At 33.5% G+C, this 22,605-nt stretch overlaps 1 protein-coding gene and 1 long non-coding RNA gene across 2 annotated transcripts in view; both read left to right on the top strand.

Annotated features, from left to right (window-relative positions):
- LOC309857085 (uncharacterized protein) overlaps positions 1-22,605 on the top strand; it is a gene marked incomplete at its 3' end in the record, with an annotated part of 88,730 nt that overhangs the window by 54,466 nt on the left and 11,659 nt on the right. The window lies entirely within an intron of this gene.
- On the top strand, positions 13,659-22,177 carry LOC309857081. The gene is made up of 3 exons (XR_014307469.1): positions 13,659-13,789; positions 14,417-14,476; positions 22,132-22,177. It is a non-coding gene; the product is annotated as an uncharacterized lncRNA (long non-coding RNA).

The following is a 22,605-nucleotide window of genomic DNA, read 5'->3' as shown; positions in this document are numbered from 1 at the left end:
ATAAACACCTGTAACCAAAAAAGAATAATCAGACCCTAAAAAGGAGGTAAGCCATTGCAGCAGTTATTGATAGAGATGTTAAAAGGATTAAAGTTGCCTGGTTACCTTTTTATAAAAAATAAACCCTGAAGGCACTCATTGTTAACTGTGTGGGGACCCCTCTTAGTTGTGAGAGCTTTTTCTATATGTTCACTTGACAAACTTCTGTCACTTCCTCACTCTCCATTGTCCACGAGATTCCTTCTTTGACTCCAAGAGACAAGAACCTAGCTCTCCCACATAATTCCTTAGAGTTAAGTATCAGGCTATATTTTCCAATGATAAGGCAATAAAACTAGAAGAGAATGAACAAAATATTAAGTCCATGTAACTGGAAGTTAACTTTATACCTAAGAGGAAATAATACAGCTAATTCAGAAATATTTAGAATTACTGTACTATGGTAATATCATTTGTGAAAATAAGTGACAATAATTAAAGGTATGAAGGAAATCTAAAGGTTTAATTGTATTAATTCAAAAGAAAAACAAAAAAATACAACAAAAACACCAAAGCATAAAACAACAAAACAAAACGAAAAGAATATAAAGGCAAAACCTAAGAACGACAGCAGTAATAACAAAATTATTATAGAAACAAACATAGTTTTGGAATAGATTAATAAGAAAGATTTGACCAATGAATACTGGTCAGGAATACTCAGAGATGATGAAGATAAAATAAAATACTAAATGAAATGTATAAAAACTAAATTAAAGACCTAAGAGACTGATTAAAAATGCTTCTAGAAAAAGAGTCTAATTTGAAGACAATAAAATTAATAGCACCATAGAGAAAACTGTATTAGTGACATAGGGGATCAATTAGAGATGATAAAGTATTTTCTTATATATCAAAGATAACAATTAGACTCAGTGGCTCAGTCAGCTAAGCCTCTGCCTTCACCTCAGATCATGATCCCAAGGCCCTGAGACTGAGCTTGACTCCCTGCTTGGTGGGGAACCTGCTTCTTCTTTTCCCTCTCCCTCTGCAGCTTCCCCTGCTTGCGCTTGTTCTCTCTCTCTCTAACTCTCTCTCTCAATAAATAAAATTTTAAAAGTTAAAAAAAATTAAGAAATAAGCATCAAAGATTAATCCATAAGGTAAAAATATTTATTAAAGTGATTAATTAATTTATATTAAAATTAAATATTTCCTTGCAATTAAGTGCCGTGTGGAGAAAAAGTTAATAGACAACTGACATAGGAATGAACAATAACTTAAAATATTTAAAACTGACAAGGAATTATTAGATTTTGACTCCATGATGATCTCTATGTATGTGCATATAAAACACCTTAAAATACTTTGTAGGAATGTGCTACAGGAAATTAAAGGGACAGGGAGATAAAGGGGGAAAAAAATAGCTCAACTTGAAATGACTCGTTGTTTGCCACTCTGTTTTATTTACATTTTCCACCACTTTTTTGGTCAATGAAATTATTTTACATGTATCTATTATTATCTTGTAGGACATGTTACACTAATATCATTATTAATGAAGTTGAGAATAAGAATATGATGCCTCATTTCATCATAATTGTTAAAAATGATCCCTAAGCTGGTAAATGCAGGAAGCCAGAAACAGAAATAATAATTAGCACCAGTTCAAAAGCTTGTCCACCTGGAACCTGTAAGAAAATCCAACTAGATCCTGAAAATAATGAGTGATTTGAGGAAACTGGACAGAGATATAGATTTCCAGATGCTTTTTACTTTTAATGGCAATAGCAACTTAGACAATGTAATGGGAAAAAATCTATTAAATGGCAGTAGGAAAATTATTAAAAAAATAGAAACCATAAGCCAATGAACTTGGGAAAATTATGAAGAATCTACATAAACATAAAAAGAAACAATATATATTTGCCAAGGCACATTCACATTTAAAAAAATAAGTTGAAAGGGGAACAATATGCCATAATACATATATCAATGTTTTTCATAGAAGTTTAGTATAACAAATAAACATTTTAAATAATTTATTTGGAAATTGATATCACATATCTGAAAAACTTGGAAGAAGAAATGGATAACCATGACTAAACAAATGTAGCAGAAAAATGATTTACAATAATAGATAAAAGCTATTCAAAAATGCAGTGAATATTGGCCAAAGCTTAGAAAAATTGAAAATATAAAATGTAAAATGAATTCATGAAAGAAAAATAGAATCCCATTAAATCTAATTTGGAAAGAACTAATAATTTTTTTTTTGCCTGAATCTGCTCTGCCTTTCATTAGGTGGGACACTGACCAAGCCCACTCAGCTCCTCTTTCATTCCCAGTAATAGAAAATTCAGGGACATTAATTACTTCTGGGATGAATTTTAACCACTGTGGATAGGATGCAGAAGCCAGTGGGTTAAACAGATTCTTTCTTGTTTCAGGAAAATAATTCTGAGATGTATTCTGTGCATTAGGATTGATGCTCAGTTGTCCACAATCATAATCCACTCAGTCTGAACTCCTATATGTTTCTCCTGGACCACTTAGCTCTTCTCATTCTCTCTTCTTCCACGTGATCAAATCCCCAAATAATTATTTAGGTTGTGTATGCAAGTCCTGATTTTGAAGGGAAACTCAGTTACAGAAAGAGATGAAAATAAAGATACAGGGAAAAAAATGGTGCACTTGGGTGACTCAATTAGATAAGCATCTGACTCTTGATATCAGCTCAGGTTATCTCAGGGCGATGAGATGAAGCCCCTAGAGGCTCTGTGCTGGGCAAGGAGGTTGCTTAAGATTCTCTCTTCTTATCCCTTTCCTTCCACACCTCACCTCCCATGCTGTCTTTCTCTTAAATAATAAGCACTGCTGAACTATCTTAGATTCTGTACCTTCTCTCCAGCCATGAACCTATCACTGTCTTTAACTCTTGAAAACTTCATTAGACAAATTAATGTGGTGAAGGAAGCAATATGAGAAAGCCTATTAATCTGATGAGCATGGAACTGAACAAACCCTATAGATACTTTCCCTTTGATTTCTAGCCTATCAATACCTACAGTGAGTCACATACACTCAAGATTATTGTTTTTATTGTATACTTCATATATTCATTAATTTTTGACTCGTTATCATTTTGTTGAAGTGTTAAACTATGGCAATAAACAAACTTTTAATTAACTTTTCCTCCTATGATACAAATATAACTTGCACTTGAGCTTTAGCTAATTTTATGTTCTAAAATTGCCAAAACAAAATGATCAAGGTTTCTAGATTATTTACTGTATTTTCTACTATATAATATTGTTCTATCTCTTCTGTATAAAGAAAAGGAATGCTTGGGGCTCTTGGGTGGCTCAGTGCGTTAAAGCCTCTGCCTTCTGCTCAGGTCATGATCCCAGAGTCCTGGGATAGAGCCCCACATCAGGCTCTCTGCTCAGCAGGGACCCTGCTTCCCTTCCTTTCTCTCTGCCTGCCTCTCTGTCTACTTGTGCTCTCTGTCTGTCAAATAAATAAATAAAATCTTTAAAAAAAAGCAAATGAATGCTTGATAACTAAATGAATGCTTTACTGAACAAATTAAATATGGCAATAGCATTTTATTTTATCATGCTTTACATATTAAACTATAATATTATATCACTAGTCTACAAATAATCTACTCACATAGTGATTTCAAAGCTTTTAGCAAAAGAATTCTTCCTCCTGATTGTAGTATAAAAGCCACAGAAATATACAGAAGACTCCTAGGATAGAAATTTAAATCCAGTTATCCGTGATGCCTTGAGTAGGACCTGACCTATGTATGTCCTGGGATGCACTAGTAACTGTTACATGTGATAGGATCATATTTAATATATACAGTTTCATTTACTTCACAAAGGAGATATAAATTTGAGAATAAAATGTTTGATGAATCTATAAAGTCTATATCTATTTGTAACCAATGTGGTAGAATTAAGATGTTAATTTGAAAAAAAAATTTCATTGAACACATACACATATTCAATTGTTTTTACATATATATAAACAGCATTATTTATTTATGTAAATAAATGCATTGTCAGTAAAATCCATTTACTTATCAATCATAAGGGTAATTTTAAGTACTAAGACTAAGAAATATGTGAAAAGATAAGTGTTCAAGAGTGCAGTTTGTGGTAATTAATACAATATGATAGGCTCATAAAAAAGATATATTACTTGAACTTAAAAGCTTCTATAATTAAGCGATGACCACTTGAAATTTGTAATTAGTCTTGCTGCAGTTTTTCCTTGCACTTATTGCCCTTCCCCAGAAGTTCATTTAGAATTTCTGTGAATGTCCTTATGTTTAATCTCATTCATAGATTCCACTGCTGCTCACAAAACAAAGCCAAAATGAGAGGTAACTCTATGTGGCACTCCATCCACAAGCAATACATTCATAAATAATTAAAAAGCTCTCTACTTCATGTGTTACCCATTCAGCTGATAATTTAAATGAGTAACTGAGGCCATTTTATCAGCACTTTTAATAGAATGGGACTCAGAAACTTCACAGAGTTTTTTAAGAAGAAATGCTCATGTGTTAAGGTTTTTATTTTTTTTAAATCAACAGAATAATTTTCAAGTATTAAAAGCAAATGTCTCCTTTTCCTCCAAGTTTCCTTGCTATGTCAAAGTTATAAATAAATACATTACAATCGTATTTTGAGTAGTAGATAAAAACAAATGTTTTGAAACTGTCTGTGGGTTGAGTGTCTGGGTTAACTTGTATAAATATCTGAACTCAATGTATTTAGACTGTATTAGATGGTGTTTTTAGACTATTTAAAAATACATGCTCAGATAATGACAACATTATTTTATTCATTTTAATAAATAAATTATTTCATTTAATTATGTTTAGATATTTATTAAATTAATGATTTAATATTTAACAATCTAAATTTGAAATATTTTAAATTCTAAAAAATATTTATTTAATTAAATCGATATATTTAATATAAATATTTAATAAATTATTTAATCATTATTATAATTATGCAATACATTATGTATTGTGTAATAAATGCATTTTAATAAATAAATAATTGTATTATTTACATTATTTTATTTTATTTTATTTAGTTGACAAAGAGAGGGAGAACGCAAGCAAAGGGAGCTGCAGGCAGAGGGAGAGGGAGAAGTAGGCTCCCAGCTGAGCAGAAAGTTCAACCTGGGGTTCCATCCCACGACCCTGGGATCACCACCTGAGTCGAAGGCAGATGCTTAACTGACTGAGCCATCCATATGCCCAAGGCTTTGTATTCTTCGCTTCTAAATATTGATGCTGCTTCATCTCTGGAGTTAGTAAATTGATGCTGAGAATTCATATCAAAAAATTGATAGTAGCTGTTAAACTGAAACATGTAATTTAGGAGAAAAAAAAAGAGCAGAAGGAAGAGAAAGGCCAAAAGTCAAAAGAACATTAATATAAAATTTAATTAGATAAATAAAGCTGATATTCCTGAAGGGGGCTAATAAAAGAGCTGCAAAGAGCTGATAGGATTAGGAAAATTGTCCACTCATGGTCATTTCATAATTTTAAACTATTCCTCATTAATAAATATACTTAGTTCCAGAAACACAACCACATAAGGACATTTCCACCAAGTTTCCTCTAATAGCATTTACAAATTGGACGTTCAAACAACGTAGTTCGTTACATGTTGCATCTGTATCTTAAAGTTTAAACACTTTCTGTGACACATTTTCTAACAATGAAAAAAAAAAATATATATATATATATATATATATATACCTTAAAACTAAATGGAAAAAAAGTATATATATATATAGAAACCTTATCCCTAAATGAAACCTTTCTTTGTTTATTAGCTTAAATAGGTAAATTAGCAACAACAACAACAACAAACAGCTAATATTATAGAGGTAGGAACAATTTACCTTTTCATTCATTGCTATTTTCCAAAATTTCCTATTTTATTTTTTTCTCAAGTCTATCATAATAATTTTCTAAATCTCCTGCCTTATTCAATTTTTTTCTTTTCGTGGAAATCTCTATTTCATATTTATTTTCTCTTCCTCCACTCTTTGCTCTAATAATTCAATGTATTATTAGATTTTCTGTTTTTCTCTTTATCCAGATATATCTTTTCTTTCTTTCTTTCTTTTCGAAATAATTGGATTTGCTGGCATTTTACATCAGTACATGCTTTCTTATGGATGTTAGAAATGTCTGTGGAACTACTAGAAGAATAAACTTTTTTACCTTTAAGAAGTTTACAGTCTAGAGTGCCTGGGTGGCTCAGTTGGTTAAGTGTCTTCCTTCAGCTTAGGCCATGATGCCAGGGTACTAGGATCCAGTCCTGCATCAGCTGCCTGCTCAGCAAGGAGTCTGGTTCTTCTTCTCCCTCTGCCCCTCCCTCTCTCTCTCTAATAAATAAATAAAATCATTATAAAAAGACTTACTGAAATTTGAGACTGAATTACTAAATTCAGTCTTAATATAAGACAGCTAAACAAAGCAATGATCACAACTGGAAAATTTAGTCAGATCATGGTTTAACATTTTTGGTTGACACAGGACCTCTTTCAGTAACAACTTTCCCTAAATATCAATTTCTTTTTAAGGCAAAAAATTTTGACAAGAAATCCAGATCCTTCTCATCATTTTCATATCAATTTAATGTGACATCCTCGGAGTATATAATCAAATATGTAATTATTCTATCTGTTGCCTTGTATATTGCCTGTATCTTTTTCAGACTCAAAGTTCCATTGAGGTAGAGTTTTTTTGTTTTGTTTTTAAAGCAGAGACTTTTAAAGTGTTTGATATATACAAGATGCTTAATAAGTGTTTACAAAACCTATGTATTTCAGAAGTCTTAAACAGGCTTTAAAATAATGTAGGTGATATTAGTAGTCATATCAAACAATTTGTAGGTTTCAGTGATGTAAATAAGTACATTTCTCAGAGACAGAGAAGCATACAAATGATCTGGGTCCAGTAGGATAATGCTAGCATGTGTTGTAAATTCTCTTATATTGACTTTATTCTTGCAAGAATTGGTTATGTGGCAGAAAAAAAGGTATCACTATCTTATATTTTATTATTTAAAGAGATTTATGGAAGTTGTTAATTTCTTACACTACCCCTTTGTTTCAGTGGACCCAATTTCCGTGGTAATGGTGAGAGGAATGTAGGCAATTTAGGCAGCAGCAAAAATCTTTTACAAGGCACTATAAAATAAGGCTTGTTCTAGATCATGTGTCTGTCCAAAGGGGAATGTTAAGGGGTAGAATGGATGATGGATGCATTGTGGACTTATAACTATAAGATTAATACTGTTATGCCCCAATAATGGGTCTATGATTAAAGGAGCGAGACTGATGTAAAGCGAAGGTCAAGCAAAGCTTTATTTCATGCCAAGCATCAAGAATCTAAACGAACGTTCGGGGCCACACCTCTTATGAGAGAAGGCAACCCTTCGCTGTTTCACAGTCTAGCTTTTAAGGGCAAAGGCCATGCAGTCAGGCCTGGCCACGCACAGGTGACCAATGTGATTTTATCACACACAGGAAACTCCACAGTGAGGCTAGGTGACCAATTGAGGTTCAATTTACCCTAGTATAGACATTTGACCCAGCCTATTACACCTTGATTAGGATTGGTGCCAAAACGGTTCCCAAAGGGCGGAGGAGTGGGGCATACTCCTTAGTATCTAGGGAGACAATATGCAAACACCGCCCCCCCCACCGCTGATTGATGTCTCCACCTGGCCTGACCCACCCTTGTATATGGGCTTTGTTACCTGGAGCTGATTTCCAGGACTTGTTTTTAAGTGAATCCCCTGGGGGAAGGGGAGCAAGGACAGTTTAAGGGTTAACCTCAATGAAAGCCTCTTGCTAAAATATAAAAATATAAAATAGGTCCTTACATTACAACAACTCAGTAGGGAAAGTCCCAGTGTGGTGATAAAAGAAGTGATGTAACTTGCATCACGCATTTTATTTTTAAAACGTGTAAGTTGTATTTTTCCCTGCCATGATATCATACTTTATCTTCATCTCTGTCTACTAGTTTAAAACTAGTTAAACAAACTCAACAATTTTTTTAAAAAATATTTTATTTATTTATTTAAGAGCAAAAGCCAGAGAGAGAGAGAGAGAGAGAGAGAGCATGAGCAATATGGGGCTTGATCCCAGGACTCTTGAGATCATAATCTGAGCCAACGGCAGACACTTAACTGACTGAGCAAATGAGACTCCCACAAACTCAACAATTTTTTTTAAAGATTTTATTTATTTATTTGACAGAGAGAAATCACAAGTAGATGGAGAGGCAGGCAGAGAGAGAGAGAGGAGAAAGCAGGCTCCCTGCCAAGCAGAGAGCCCGATGCGGGACTCGATCCCAGAACCCTGAGATCATGACCTGAGCCGAAGGCAGCGGCTTAACCCACTGAGCCACCCAGGCGCCCCAAACTCAACAATTTTATAAAATTTTTATTTGTTGGAGTGCCTGGCTGGATCAGTCAGTAAAATATGTAACTCTTGATCTTGGGGTTGTACGTTTGAAATCCACCTTGGGTGTAGAGGTTTTTAAAAATAAAATCTTAAAAAAAATTTTTTTTTCATTTTTTATTTAAGCCATTGTATGGCAGTGTTGAGCACTATATTGTACACCTGAAACTAATATTCACCTTATTTTAACTAACTGGAATTTAAATAAAAACTTTAAAAATAAAATAAAAATAATAATCATAAAAATAAAAAAGAGGAAAAATTATTTGGCAGGCAATTTTCTTAATTGCATTATTATTTATTATTATCATAGTCTGTGTGTGTTGGTGGGAAGTGGCTGGTATTCCAGTGAGTTCCATATCTGTGTTACACTGAGGTCCATGTCTGTAGTCAGTCCTTTTTTTTCTTTTAATTTATTTTCAGTGATCCAAAATTCATTGTTTATGCACCACACCCAGTGCTTCGTGTAATAAATTCCCTCCTTAATACCCACCACTGGGCTCACCCAACCACCTGCCACCCTCCTCTTCAAAACCCTCAGTTTGTTTCTCAGAGTCCACAGTCTCTCATGGTTTGTCTCTCCCTCCGATTTCCCCCAGCACACTTCTCTCCATCTCCCAGTGTCCTCCACATTATTCCTTATGTATTGAGTCTTATAAAAACTTTTATTTCTTTCCCTATTCTGCTTTGCATATGCTTACCTTAGATGTTAAAATGTTATAAACCTCTCCTGCCTGGTCCATTTTCTCTCTCTGCTCTCATGATTTCTCATGCTCTTCCTGCCAACCCCACATGCCTTACAATATCTGGATATGACTAATTTCTTCCTGATCTACTTTATTCTACTCTGCCATATGGTTGACCTTCCCTCTTCTGTACCATAACTTCTATCCCCTGCATTTTTGCTTTAACAATACCTAATTCTTTTCACTACATCTGTATCTTTGAGGTCAATACTCAGTAGTGCAATCGCTGGGTCATAGGCTAGCTCTATTTTACTGGAAAGAAGGGCCATATGCACCCCAGTGTTCATAGCAGCAATGTCCACAATAGCCATTCTGTTGAAAGAGCCAAGATCCCTTTCAACAGACAAACGGATAAAGAAGATGTGATCTATGGATACAATGGAATATCACTCAGCCATCAGAAAGGATGAATACTCAACTTTTGCATCAACATGGATGGGACTGGAGGAGATTATGTTAAGTGAAATAAGTCAAGCAGAGAAAGTCAATCATCATATGGTTTCACTTATTTGTGGAACCTAAGGAATAGCATGGAGGACATTAGGAGAAGGAAAGGAAAAATGAAGTGCGGGGATTGGAGGGGGAAATGAAACATGAACAACTATGGACTCCAAGAAACAAACTGAGGGTTTTAAAGATGAGAAGGATGTGGGGATGGGTGAGCCTGGTGATGGGTATTAAGGAGGGCACATATTGCATGGGGCACTGGGTGTTTTACACAAACAATGAATCATGGAACACTACTTCAAAAACTAAAGATGTATTGTATGGTAACTAACATAACATAATTTTAAAAAAAGGAGGGGGACAATACCTAACACTCAATATTTGCTAGTTTCTTGTTTACCTCCTTTTAAGAGTAAGCTCATTAGTGGTTTTTTGTTTGTTTGTTTGTTTTTGTCTCAACTAAAAGAAGAAAAATAATACACATTATTTTGAAAACTTTTTTTTTAAATTTTATTTATTTATTTGAAAACGGAGATCACAAGTAGGCAGAGAGGCAGGCAGAGAGAGAGAGAGAGGGAAGCAGGCTTCCTGCGGAGCAGGGAGCCCGATGCGGGGCTCGATCCCAGGACCCTGAGATCATGACCCGAGCCAAAGGCAGCAGCCCAAACCACTGAGCCACCCAGGCACCCCATATTTTGAAAACTTTTTGAACAGTGTACAAACGTTAGTCAAGTCCACTATGTCTCATCTCTTCTTCCTCCTAACATGGCTAAGATGAAAAACCCTTTATCTGGGAAAAGATCTTTCTCCTGCCACCTTGTGTAAGATTTTGGCTTTAGCTTAGATTATCCTTTCTTTCCTTTTCTGAAAATAAGTTGAAAATATTAATAGCCTCCGTTTCTTTTTCCAAAATATGACTGCTTCTTTACCAAGTGCAAAAGCAACCCATTTTGACCATAGTAAACAGCTTGGACCTACTTTTTTTGGCTCACTGTTTTAGTGAGACAAGTGGAGTGGAGATGACACACCATTTCCAAATGTATTAATAATTGGTAAACCATACTTCTAAATTGAAGTTTTGTTGCCATTAAACTATGACCAGACTCGCTATAATTACAGAGGTAAATTCTTTATATTTACTATATTTGAAATTACCATATAATACCAAAATAAAATTATGATTATGTGAAGAGTCTGTAATATTAAGAAGATGACTTTGAAATTATTGCTTATCTAAATGAAATTTCCCATTTTATAATCTTGTATAAGCTTCCGTTGTCATTTCCTATTTAAAATCTATTAGAAGGCACTCTTATTTTCCCTTAAGTGGGAATTCAAATGTGGAACAAATTCATCCCAAAGGAACTGATTCTATATTCCACTGAAGACCGGGTGGCTTCCATGTGGCATTTTGCCTCTTGCATATTGTTCATCTCCTACAACAAATGGGGGTATGCTCTTTAGTAAACTAATTCAACTCAATTAGAGACATTGTCTTCAAGGGATAACATCATAGAGACTAGAATCAGAATCATACTTTTGGGAAAATTGGGCCCAGGTTTTTTGTTTTGTTTTGTTTTAAGATTTTATTTATTTATTTGACAGACAGAGACCACAAGTAGGCAGAGAGGCAGAGAGAGGGGGGGAAGCAGGCTCCCTGCTGAACAGAGAGCCTGATGCAGAGCTCGATCCCAGGACCCTGAGATCATGGCCTGAGCCGAAGGCAGAGGCTTAACCCACTGAGCTACCCAGGCGCCCCTGGGCCCAGGTTTTGATGGCTTCTTTCCTCAATCTTATAAAACCTATTTGAACTCTACTGGATGCCAGAACTGCTTAAAAATATTTGGTCCCTTGTAATTTTAACCTTCCAGTATTCAATGCACCTGATCCATGTAATATCCTATAGTATTTTTGTCAAATGAAGACTCTCAAAGTGTGTTTCTTGGGAGACACTTTTCAATTGGTTGCTTACATTTCTGCATTTATTATTTGTTCTGGACCATCCTTTGAAGATGGTTGTATTGAATAGACTTAGAAGACAGAAATAGTATCTTTTTTTTTAACTTAACCTGTTGTGTTTGCAGATATTATCTGCCTCTCTTTTGATTCTTCTTGTGGGAACTGAGGCTCAGAACTGATATATAACTCCCACCCCTACACACACACACACACACACACACACACACACACACACAAACACACAAACACACACACACACACAAATACTGTTAATATTCTGGCTACCTCTATTGCTGTGAATAATAAACTATATTATTTCTGAACCATGAGTCTGCGTCTTCTATCAACACCCAAGAAACCACGGCAGACTCATACACCAGCTTTCAAATAAGGGAAAATAATCTCAGATGCTTTATATTTTTTGATAGTGTTACCTACTTATGAACGTATGACTGAACACATATAAAGCTGGAGCCATGACCATTTAGAGCTTCTTCTGTGGAAGAACTATGCATTCACTAGTAAACAAAAGTAGTTTCATCTTTTTTTTTTTTTCCTCCTGGACACCATTTCCTCTCTCACACTGTTGCTCAAATTGGATGGAGTCTAAGGTCCTTTGAGGAAATATTTGTTTAATGACTCAAAATAAAATAGGGAGAGTCTAAAGTGCTAAAAATAATTCTAGATAAAAGGTATAAGATCATGCCAGAAAGGATAGTAATTTTATCTAACAACTGCCTGTTCACCCCTTATTTGTTCATTAACTAATCTCCAAATTCCTGACTAAATCCCTTTTGTAAGCCAGAATGTGAGCTAAAAACTGGGATTTTAAGAAAGTTTTCATTTGAAATCCAGTTAGTTAACATATATGGTTGTATTAGTTTCATGTGTACAATATAACATTATAGCACTCAGTGCTCATCATGACAAGTGCTCTAATTAACCCCCATCACTTATTTAATCCATCACTCCTTTCAGATCCCCTCAAGTAACCATCAGTTTGCTCTCCATAATGAAATGTCTGTTTCTTGCTTTGTTTCTCTTTCTATGTCTTTTTATTTTCCCCTTTGCTTGTTTGTTTTGTTTCTTTTATTCCATATATGAGTAAAGGTATTTGTCTTTCTCTGACTGACTTATTTCACTTTTAGCATTATACTGTCTAGTTCCATCCATGTTATTGCAAATAGCAAGATTTCAGTCTTTTTTATGGCAGAATAATATTCCATTGTATATACATACCACTTATTCTTTATTTATTCATCAATTGATGGATACTTGGGCTCTTTCCATATCTTAGCTTTACAAATAATGCTGCTATAAACATAGGGGTGCTAGCATCCCTTTGAATAAGCTTTCTTATATTCATTGGGTAAATACACACCAACAGGATTTTTGGATCACAAAGGACTTCTATTTTTAAATTTTATGGAAATTCCATACTGTTTTCAAATATGGCTGTATCAGTTTGCATCACCACCAACAGTTCACAATTGTTACTTTTTCTTTTTTTTTAAGATTTTATTCATTTGACAGAGAGAGATCACAAGTAGAGAGAGAGAGGAGGGAGCAGGCTCCATGCGTGGCAGAGAGCCCGATGTGGGACTTGATCCCAGGACCCTGAGATCATGACCTGAGCTGAAGGCAGAGGCTTAACCCACTGAGCCACCCAGGAAGCCCCCACAAGTGTTACTTTTTCACATCCTCTCCAACACCTTTTGTTTCTTGTAGTGTTGATTTTAGCCATTCTGACAGGTGAGAGGTGGTATGTCTTTCTAGTATTGCTTTGCAATTTCCTGATGATACATGATGATGGACATCTTTTCATGTATCTACTGAACATTTGAATGTGTTCTTTGGGGAAACACTTGTTCATGTCTTCTATCCATGTTTTTATTGGATTATTTGTTTTTGGATGTTGACTAAAAACTGGATATTAAGTAACACACAAGACAGGTTTCCTTGAGCTTCAATTTTATTTGCATGAGTATCATTAACAGGAAAAAATATGCATATGTGTATGTATAAGTATGTTTACGTATATATCTATCTATCTATCCTCTATCCCCTGTCTTCTAATTGTGGTAAATCCTGTAAGGTGGGGAATGGGATAGTCTGAAGAAATGTGCTGCTGGATATGTTGGGTAAGCAAATTTAATTGCACTCAGATGCATTGGATATAAGTGAATCACTCAAATAAATTATTTAATATTATATAGAAACAAATTAAAAATTTATGAAGTTGAAAATAATAGGTAGTTAAAATAATTTTTGTTGTTTGTTGTTTTTGTGTCTTTTTTTGTTTATATATACTATGGTGTGAATGTTTATGTCCCCCAAAATCATATTATGAAATCTAACTCTGGAAGTGATAGTATTAAAACATAGGGGCCTTTGGGAGGTGATTAGGTCATAAGTGGGATTACAGTCCTTCTAAAGGAGACCCCAGAGAGTTCTCTTGATTCATTCATCATGTACGTTTACAGTGAGAAGATAGCCATCTAGGAGGAAGTGGGCTCTCCCTGGATCTGCCCATTCCTTAATCTTGAACTTCTCAGTTCTAGAACTGTGAGAAATAAATTCCTGTTCTTTATAAGCTATTCAGTCTATATCATGTCTGTTATAGCAGCCTGCATGCAGAAGGACACTATGACCTAAAAGGAGAGCAATAAATATAAAGTTTCAGTAAAGTCAGTTGGTACAATGTGTTTTTACTTAGAGAAGACATGCTGCTTCATGTTAAACCTTGATATTGTATATGTTTCTTGAAGGGCCACTTCTTACTCCTTTGTGTGTTCTCCACAAAGTCCAGGATGATGCCTTACATAAAGGTAATATTTTATAAACACTGTTGGAAATATATACTACTCTAAAATCTTATTTTGCCTACAGATTACTTGGATCCACTTTGCCTTGTGTAGAATATTTGAAATATATTAAGAACAGAATGTCTCTCTAAATAACATTTAGAATCATCATTAGTTTATGACTCCTGACTCATTTGTTTATGCAGTGATACTTACTGCAAGAACACTGAAGTTTGTAATATAATTTTTGAATTAATCACCAAGCTAGTTTATTATAACTTATGAAAAAATAATTTCTCATGTTGGTTTAATTCTGCTCTTATGTTATGGTCATGACATTTTCATTAAAATAAAGTAGAAAATAGAAGTAAATAATAAATGAAAAATAAAAAATAATAACTAAAAAAATAAAAGTAAAACTCTTGTGAAATGTTAAACTTTTCTTACTTATTTTGTTTTGCTTTTCCTCTACCATACTGGCAAAGCTGTATTTTGCAGATAGATACAATTTTCTAGTTGCTAGGTTTGTTACTTTTGCTAAAATTTTCAAAATATAAGAAGTTGAATAGTCATGGATTGTTTATTAAACTCCTTATCTACACATATAAAAATAAAACAGTGATGGTGACCTGGGTATTTCTAAAATTGTATTCTGTTTTTCCATATTATGTTTTACAATGTAATTAATAAAGATTCTGCATATATTAACACCCATCCCCTTCTATCTCATCTGTATGTCCATTACAGAGCATGTATGATTTCTATTCATTGCTATGTTGTGGTGAAGAGATTGTCTGAAGTAGTCCTATATTTATGCAGGTAGATCTTAAGCTACGGTGCTCTTATTTATTTGCTTGTTCCTGATCAGTATGTCTGAAAGATGCTAACTATTGCATCAGGTATGACGATTAAAAAATATTATTGGTGCCTGATACACTGTGATGAAATAGGTAAGTCGATTCACAATTTGTTAATTAAATTAGAAAAAAAATTCCTTTGGATTTGTCCTTTATTAAGAGTTTTTTTTTTTTTAACAAATTCCTTGGGATGTTTCTTGTGTAATATATATCACATGCCTCAACCTTTAAATTTGAATGTAGAAAAGAGTTATCAGAATGAGCCTAGAAAATATTGTTATGAAATATTTTTGTTCTGTTATATTATGTTAACTTAGGAAATAATGGTAGTTATTTTTATTAGCATTTCCTACTTTCCACATGCCCTTACAGATGAGATATCATGGTTTTCCTATTCTTTTTATTATCGTGGTTGTTATATTCTTCATGATCAATAACAATCAGGGAAAATTCATATCATTAATTTTCTTTGGGAAAGTGATATTTTAGCAAGAATCCATGACCAAAAATTTTAGCTGTTGTTCTTCCAGGAGATGAGACTATCAATGTTCCCGAAATTTCAAGAAATAGAAGTTATTAATTGTGTTGGTTGATGTTTATTGTCTCTGAACTTAGAGGTGCATAATTCACTTTGAAATTTATTTTGGGGGCGCCTGGTAGGCTCAGTGGGTTAAAGCCTCTGCCTTTGGCTCAGGTCATGATCCCAGGGTCCTGGGATCGAGCCCCGAATCGGGCTCTCTGCCTAGCAGGGAGCCTGCTTCCTCTTCCCTCTCTCTCTGCCTGCCTCTCTGCCTACTTGTGATCTCTATAAGACAAATAAAATAAATAAAATCTTAAAAAAAATGGAGTGGACCTAATGGGGGGTACTTATCTGAAATTGAGGGACATTATAAAAAAAATAAAAAATAAAATTTATTTTGAATTGAAAACAACATCTTACTGAAGTTTAGGCATCCCACTTTATATCAGGCCTCCAGTACATTCTAATTTATTTAAAGAAAATATCATAAAAATGAATGTCACTTTTCATATTGCATTTATACTGAAACTGCAATGACTCAAAGATGTCAGATCTGTAAAGCAGTACCTTTCTATAATTTCTGTTTCCTAGGAGGAATGGATATACCATTTTAGCACAATTATCGAACAGTATTCAAAACCACCATGAATTTTAAAACATAGTTATTACATCTTAAAAATTAAGTATGAAAATGTATAAACAACCAAATCTCTATCTGTAAATGAAATACTCCCACACAGACGGGTTTTAAAACTTTCTAACTTAAGGAATTTGATAGCACAGACTCAGGGTAGTAGTTTCAGTGCCTACAGTATACTTTCAGGGAGAGAGTAATGTAGGCTCTGAGTCACTTTCTGCTTAGAGATGACCTAATAGTGGTTCTGCCATTGTTTGTTTGTTTTTGAAAATACGTTCCTGGGCGTCATTCAGAAAATGCAGAGTTTGGCAATCTATATAAATTAAGGGTGATCTTTTTGAATGTTTGTCTTTCACTACATTAAATTAACATAATTGGACAGAAATTCCTCTAAATTAAGCATTGTTAGGAAACGTGTAAATTTGAGCTGTTCAAATTAGTTGCTCTTTGAACTATGTGCTGTTGGTTCAGGATTAGATAAGGAGTTTGAAGGAAAACCTAAATCATTGCTTCCCTTTTTGAGAGAGTCTTAGCATATTTTCTTAGAATTAGCTGAAATAAACAATGTGTTTAGTCGCAAAGTGATTTGCATTTTTGCACAAACTCCCTATCTCCTTGAGAATTATAACAAATATTTCATGAAACATCATTGATCTTTACTTTGTGACACTGCTGTAAAGTACATTCAGAGTTGTTAGTGTTGAGATGAAATGTCATGCATTTTTCTTCACTTCCATGCAAATGAACACAGTAATTTATTAAGACACAATGAAGAAAAAAAAAATTGACAATGAGTTCCAGATTTTAAAAATCACTTGCCATTCAATCCAAATTGTGAGTTTGATCGGTTACCGAACACTTTATAATGCACCCCGGTAATTTTACAGAGATTATTTTTTTCTTACCAATTCTTGATTATTCTGTCTTGCAATGCAGAGAAAGCTAACTAATTTAAAATAAACTTCCGTTAATTTTGATTGTTATAAACTTAAAATTGATTAATTTCCATATACAGAGTTGAAAATGTTCACAATTTACATTAAATATATATTCTGTGTATACCTTGGAAAATTATACTGAAAATTGAAATTAAAATGATGTTGTATATAGCTGCAAGAAGCCACCTGTCCCATTTCATCTTACTATATAAGTTGTGTCAGGTAATTTATAAAATCCCTACTGCATAACAAGTCTATTTTTTGTTGGTATGGGTAGTAATGTTTCCTCTTATTTCTAAATAAGAGTTGGTCTATGAGTGCATCTGCAACTGTATTTTTCCTAAGTGGCTTCATGGTCTTGAACTGAGAAAGCTCAGAACATTAAACATCAAAATAATATATTTTGACATAATTAGACATCAAGGAAATGCAATTAAAATGACACTGAGATATCACTACACACTTACCAGAATGGCTAAAATAAAATATAATGACAAGACCAAAAGAAAAAAATATACCATTTGATGATACACAATGGCAAGTTGTACCATCACTTAATCATCTCAGACTAGTGTAGTGTTTAATTTGTTTTTCTAAGCAATGTTTTGGGTCACTTACCACTTTTCAAGGATATAAAGTGCTACCATTTTACTTAAAACTGTGAAATTTGGTCAGATTTAAATTTCGATTTATGTTAAAACATTCTGTAAACTGTGTTAAACTTTGACATTTGTTCCCTCTGTTCAGTGAATAACACTATATCATATACTGAAAAATACGCTAATTTTCATTTTGAAAAATATCCCTTTTTCCTCTTATGGCAATTATTAATACGAATTAATAGTAGAATTTGATATGGTTCCATATGCCCATAAATACTTTATTGTATATTATCAAATTTAATAATGAATATAATGTACTTCTTTGAACAATTTTTAAAGACCAGTCTACTCTTAAAACAAAAAAATGGAGACGCACTTCTTTAGTTCACACAAATTTCATTTTATTATATATAACCTCAGATAAATTTCAACAAATCATATTTTATTAAAATTATGTCTACTTAAAAATCTCATAGAAGTGTAAAACCATCAAAAATAAAAATAAACACACACAACACACACACATCACCCATGTATTGGCAAATCACAATTGCTGTAACAATACATTAGGCATTCCACAGTTAAGGGCTATCAAAATTTCCATCAGTGGCAAAAAGATTTGTATCCAAATGGACTGATTTTCCAGAATCCAAGAAAAAGTCTCCTAGGGTTTATTTAAAGATAAATATTTGAACAAATACTTCTTAAATTTAGGAAATTCAGAACATACGATTAAAGAATATTTGCAGTGCAGACTATATTCAATCCTTCCTTCAAAATGTGCCTTTGAGTACATAATTCTGTTTTCTCTACCTAATTTGAGCTGTCCTCCAAGGAAGTTTTCTAAAATGTGTGTCTCTGTGTGATAAATGTTCTAAGGCCTAACATGCTTCATTGTATTTTTACTGTGCTCACAAATTTAATCAATAATTTGGCTTGATGTATAATATCTAATTTCAAATATCTTTTCCATCTATACAAACCCCCAGCTGTCTCCTTTATATGCTATTACTATTGAGAATTCTGCTGTCATTATTATTCTTGTACATTTTAGGTGATCTGTTCTTCTCTTGGGCATCATTTATGCTCTTCTCTGTTTTTGATATTCTTAAAACTCACCATAATGTATATGAGTGGTTTTTTGTCTGTGTGGTTTTTGTTTTGTTTTGTTTCTGATTTCTCATGTTTGGCATCATTTTAAGTCTGGTATCTTTTATCTTTCTTTAATTCTCCAAAATTTATCTCAGTACTTATTTAAATATTTTCTTTATTTTTTTTTACTCTTCTGCTGCATTTGGGCAGAAGTCATTTGTTTGTTTGTTTGTTTTTCCCAACTCATTTATTCATTTTAAAGCTATATTCATCTTAGTCTCCATTTATTGTATTCTTTATTTCAACAATTTTCACTTAATTTATATTCACAGTATAGTATCTTTTCTTTGTATATGTATATCATTATTTTATCATATACTTTTATGCTATTTTTAAAAATATTTTATTTATTTATTTGACAGTGAGAGATCACATGTAGGCAGAGAGGCGGGCAGAGAGAGAGGAATGGAAGCAGGCTTCCTGCTGAGCAGAGAGCCTGATGCAGGACTTGATCCCAGGACCCTGAGATCATGACCTGAGCTGAAGGCAGTGGCTTAATCCACTGCGCCACCTAGGCGCCCCTAAGCTATTTTTTAAATTCCTGTTCCAATAACACTTGGATTGCCATATAAAGTTAACCACATCATCTTTTTTAGGTAAGTAATTGTACTTTTTATGTGCATAGTTATTTTGGTCCATGAGTTCCGCTTCTCTTAGGATCATCAAATCTCTGTAAAGTCTGGGTATGCTAGGATTTTCTAAGCAACAATAAAATACATTGAAACCTGGTAGCTTAATTATAATAATGTTTTCTTTCTCAATCATTCACAATAGTATTACATTCTCAGTAGCTTCCTTCTATTTTGCAGCTATAGTGTTTGGAAAAACTTGAATTGTGATATCACTGTGATAATGTGAATTAGTCAGGGTTTTTCAGAGAATCGGGAAGAGAAAAAAAGGAAGATATTCTCCAGGGCCAACTCTAGAAGTGACTATTAAAACATCTGTCCAAATTCAATTGAACAAAACTCAGAAATGCCAACTCCAGTGAAATACAAAGAAGATTATATACAGTTCTGGGCACACACATCTCATTTGACCCAATGATGTACATCAATGAAAGACTGAAGGCCAATCACCACTCCATGGGAGTATTTAAAAATAAATTTACTAATGAGGCCAAGAATTCAGAATCACAAATACTTCAGAACTAATAGTAACTGCCTTCACTTGATGTTATTCTATAAGATAAATCCTACGATCAAGTTTCAATTTTAAATTCTTACAATTTTAAATTCTTAAATCCTTATGAAGAAGCATCATTTGGAGGGAGCAGTTTTCATAATTTATCATCCATCAGCCTTTTTTTAAGATTTTATTTATTTATTGGACACAGAGAGAGAGAGAAAGAGAGAGAGAGAGAGAGATCACAAATAAGCCAAGAGGCAGGCAAGCAGGGAGGGAAGCAGGCTTCCTTTTGAGCAGAGCCCGATGTGGGGCTGGATCCCAGGACCCAGAGACCATGACTTGAGATGAAGGTAGAGTCTTGAACCACCACCCACGTGATGAGAGAGCCACTCAGGTGCCCCTCATCCATCAGTCTTAATTAATTGGAGGAAAATGTGTGGAGGAATAATGCCTTAGGGAGCTAATCTCTCTAAAGAATTTCCAAGTCTTTACCCCTTCAAGGTTTTTGTACAGTTCTGATAGCCTCTAAACATCCAGCTGATTTCTACAGTGACAGGCCTGTTAAAACCTGTCTTCAAACCAGGAATAGAGCTTGAAACATACAGTCAAGAGCAACTTTGAGTCTTTTAAGGAATTTATCATCATTTCTTTGTTTTTGGTTGCTATCTGAAATAGTTCCATATTACAGTTGCATAATATTTCCTCAGCTGACTTTGAAGGAGGCATTCAGTTTCAGCTAGTTCCATATTTTGGCAAGAACTATAATTCTATATTAAAAAAAAACATATTTAAGGCGCCTGGGTGGCTCAGTGGGTTAAAATCTCTGCCTTCGGCTCAGGTCATGATTCCAGGTTCCTGGGATTGAGTCCCACAGTGGGCTCTCTTCTCAGCAGGGAGCCTGCTTCCATTCCTCTCTCTCTGGCTGCCTCTCTGCCTTCCTGTGATCTCTGTCAAGTAAATAAATAAGATTTTTTAAAAAACATATTTTATACCAGTTATTCATGTTTATTAACTAAGATATCACAATACAAATAATACAAACAGTTGCTCTTTATTAATACCTTCAACCAAGATCAAAAAATATGTCATATTTTCTCCAAAAATTTTATATCATCTGATAGGTCAGATATATATAAAATTACATTTAAAGTTTTAAAAATATAAGCAAATATTTTCATTTAAATGCAAATTTGATAAAAAATCTACTTTTCCAAACACGACATTTTATCCTAATTTTTTTGAATTTTGTCGACAACTGATAAAATGTTTAGCGAGACTATAAATGTTAGATCAAAAAAAAAGATTAATACATGTAGGTTCAAATTATTATGTTCCATTACAAATGATTTAGTCTTTGATGAACATCTGTTTGGTAATATGTTGTATCCAGATATAGTAAATTAATGATATATATAAAATTATAGGAAAATGACACCTTCCGTTCCATTATGAGTAGAGCTTTTAAAATGCTATTTGTCACAACCTGTCATCTTGTCATTATGTAGCATTATGTAGCATTTAAAAAATGTATACTCTTCACTTCGAAGTCTTTTAGAAATCTAAAATATGACTTTCTATGGTTTGTGTCTCCATATTCCTTTATTGCCAGTTTGAACAAATCCACATGCTTTGATTCAAAGGTAATAAATTCCTCTTATTTGGAAAAATGATGTTTATTTTTGTTCTCTCACCCTTCGCAGGTGGTTTCATTTTAGCACACTTCAGAGTTATAATTTCATGCTTATTAAAAACATTTATTATGATCTACATAGATGAATGAAACTTTATTTTATTAAATTATTTGACAAAAAATCTGTTATTTTAAAAAATGTATTTCCTTTGAAGGGTTATTTTAGAGCATTCAGAGAGGATCTAGGAGTGTGGTATTATGCAATTTTTAAGTAGGTATGAAATGGTTATTTATATGATTGTTTCTTTAAGGCTTATGTATATTGTCCATTATATGCTATAAAATATTTTGAAAGTAAATTTAAAGTATGTTTTACATAGTTTATTTTTTGGAGAAAATATTGAAATGACTTATGAAATTCAGTATACTCTCAACATTAATTTATTTTGAAATTTACCAGTTGTCTACTGAACCTATTATATGGCAGATATTACTTCAGACTACACTGGTAAATGAAATACTTGGCTTTGTAGATCTTTTATTTTCATGGGTGAGACAATTAAAAGCTATAAACCTTAATGAAAATTGCATAGTGCATTAAAAAATGATGAGTACAATGGGGAAAAAGAAAAATTCGATCAGGGTGAGAAAAATCAAGGTTGCTAGGCAGGGGAAGGGGAGTTAAAATT

This window comes from Mustela nivalis (genome assembly GCF_964662115.1).
Source record: "Mustela nivalis genome assembly, contig: HAP1_SCAFFOLD_330, whole genome shotgun sequence".
Lineage (NCBI taxonomy): Eukaryota > Metazoa > Chordata > Mammalia > Carnivora > Mustelidae > Mustela > Mustela nivalis.
This window is presented reverse-complemented; position numbering and strand designations above follow the sequence as displayed.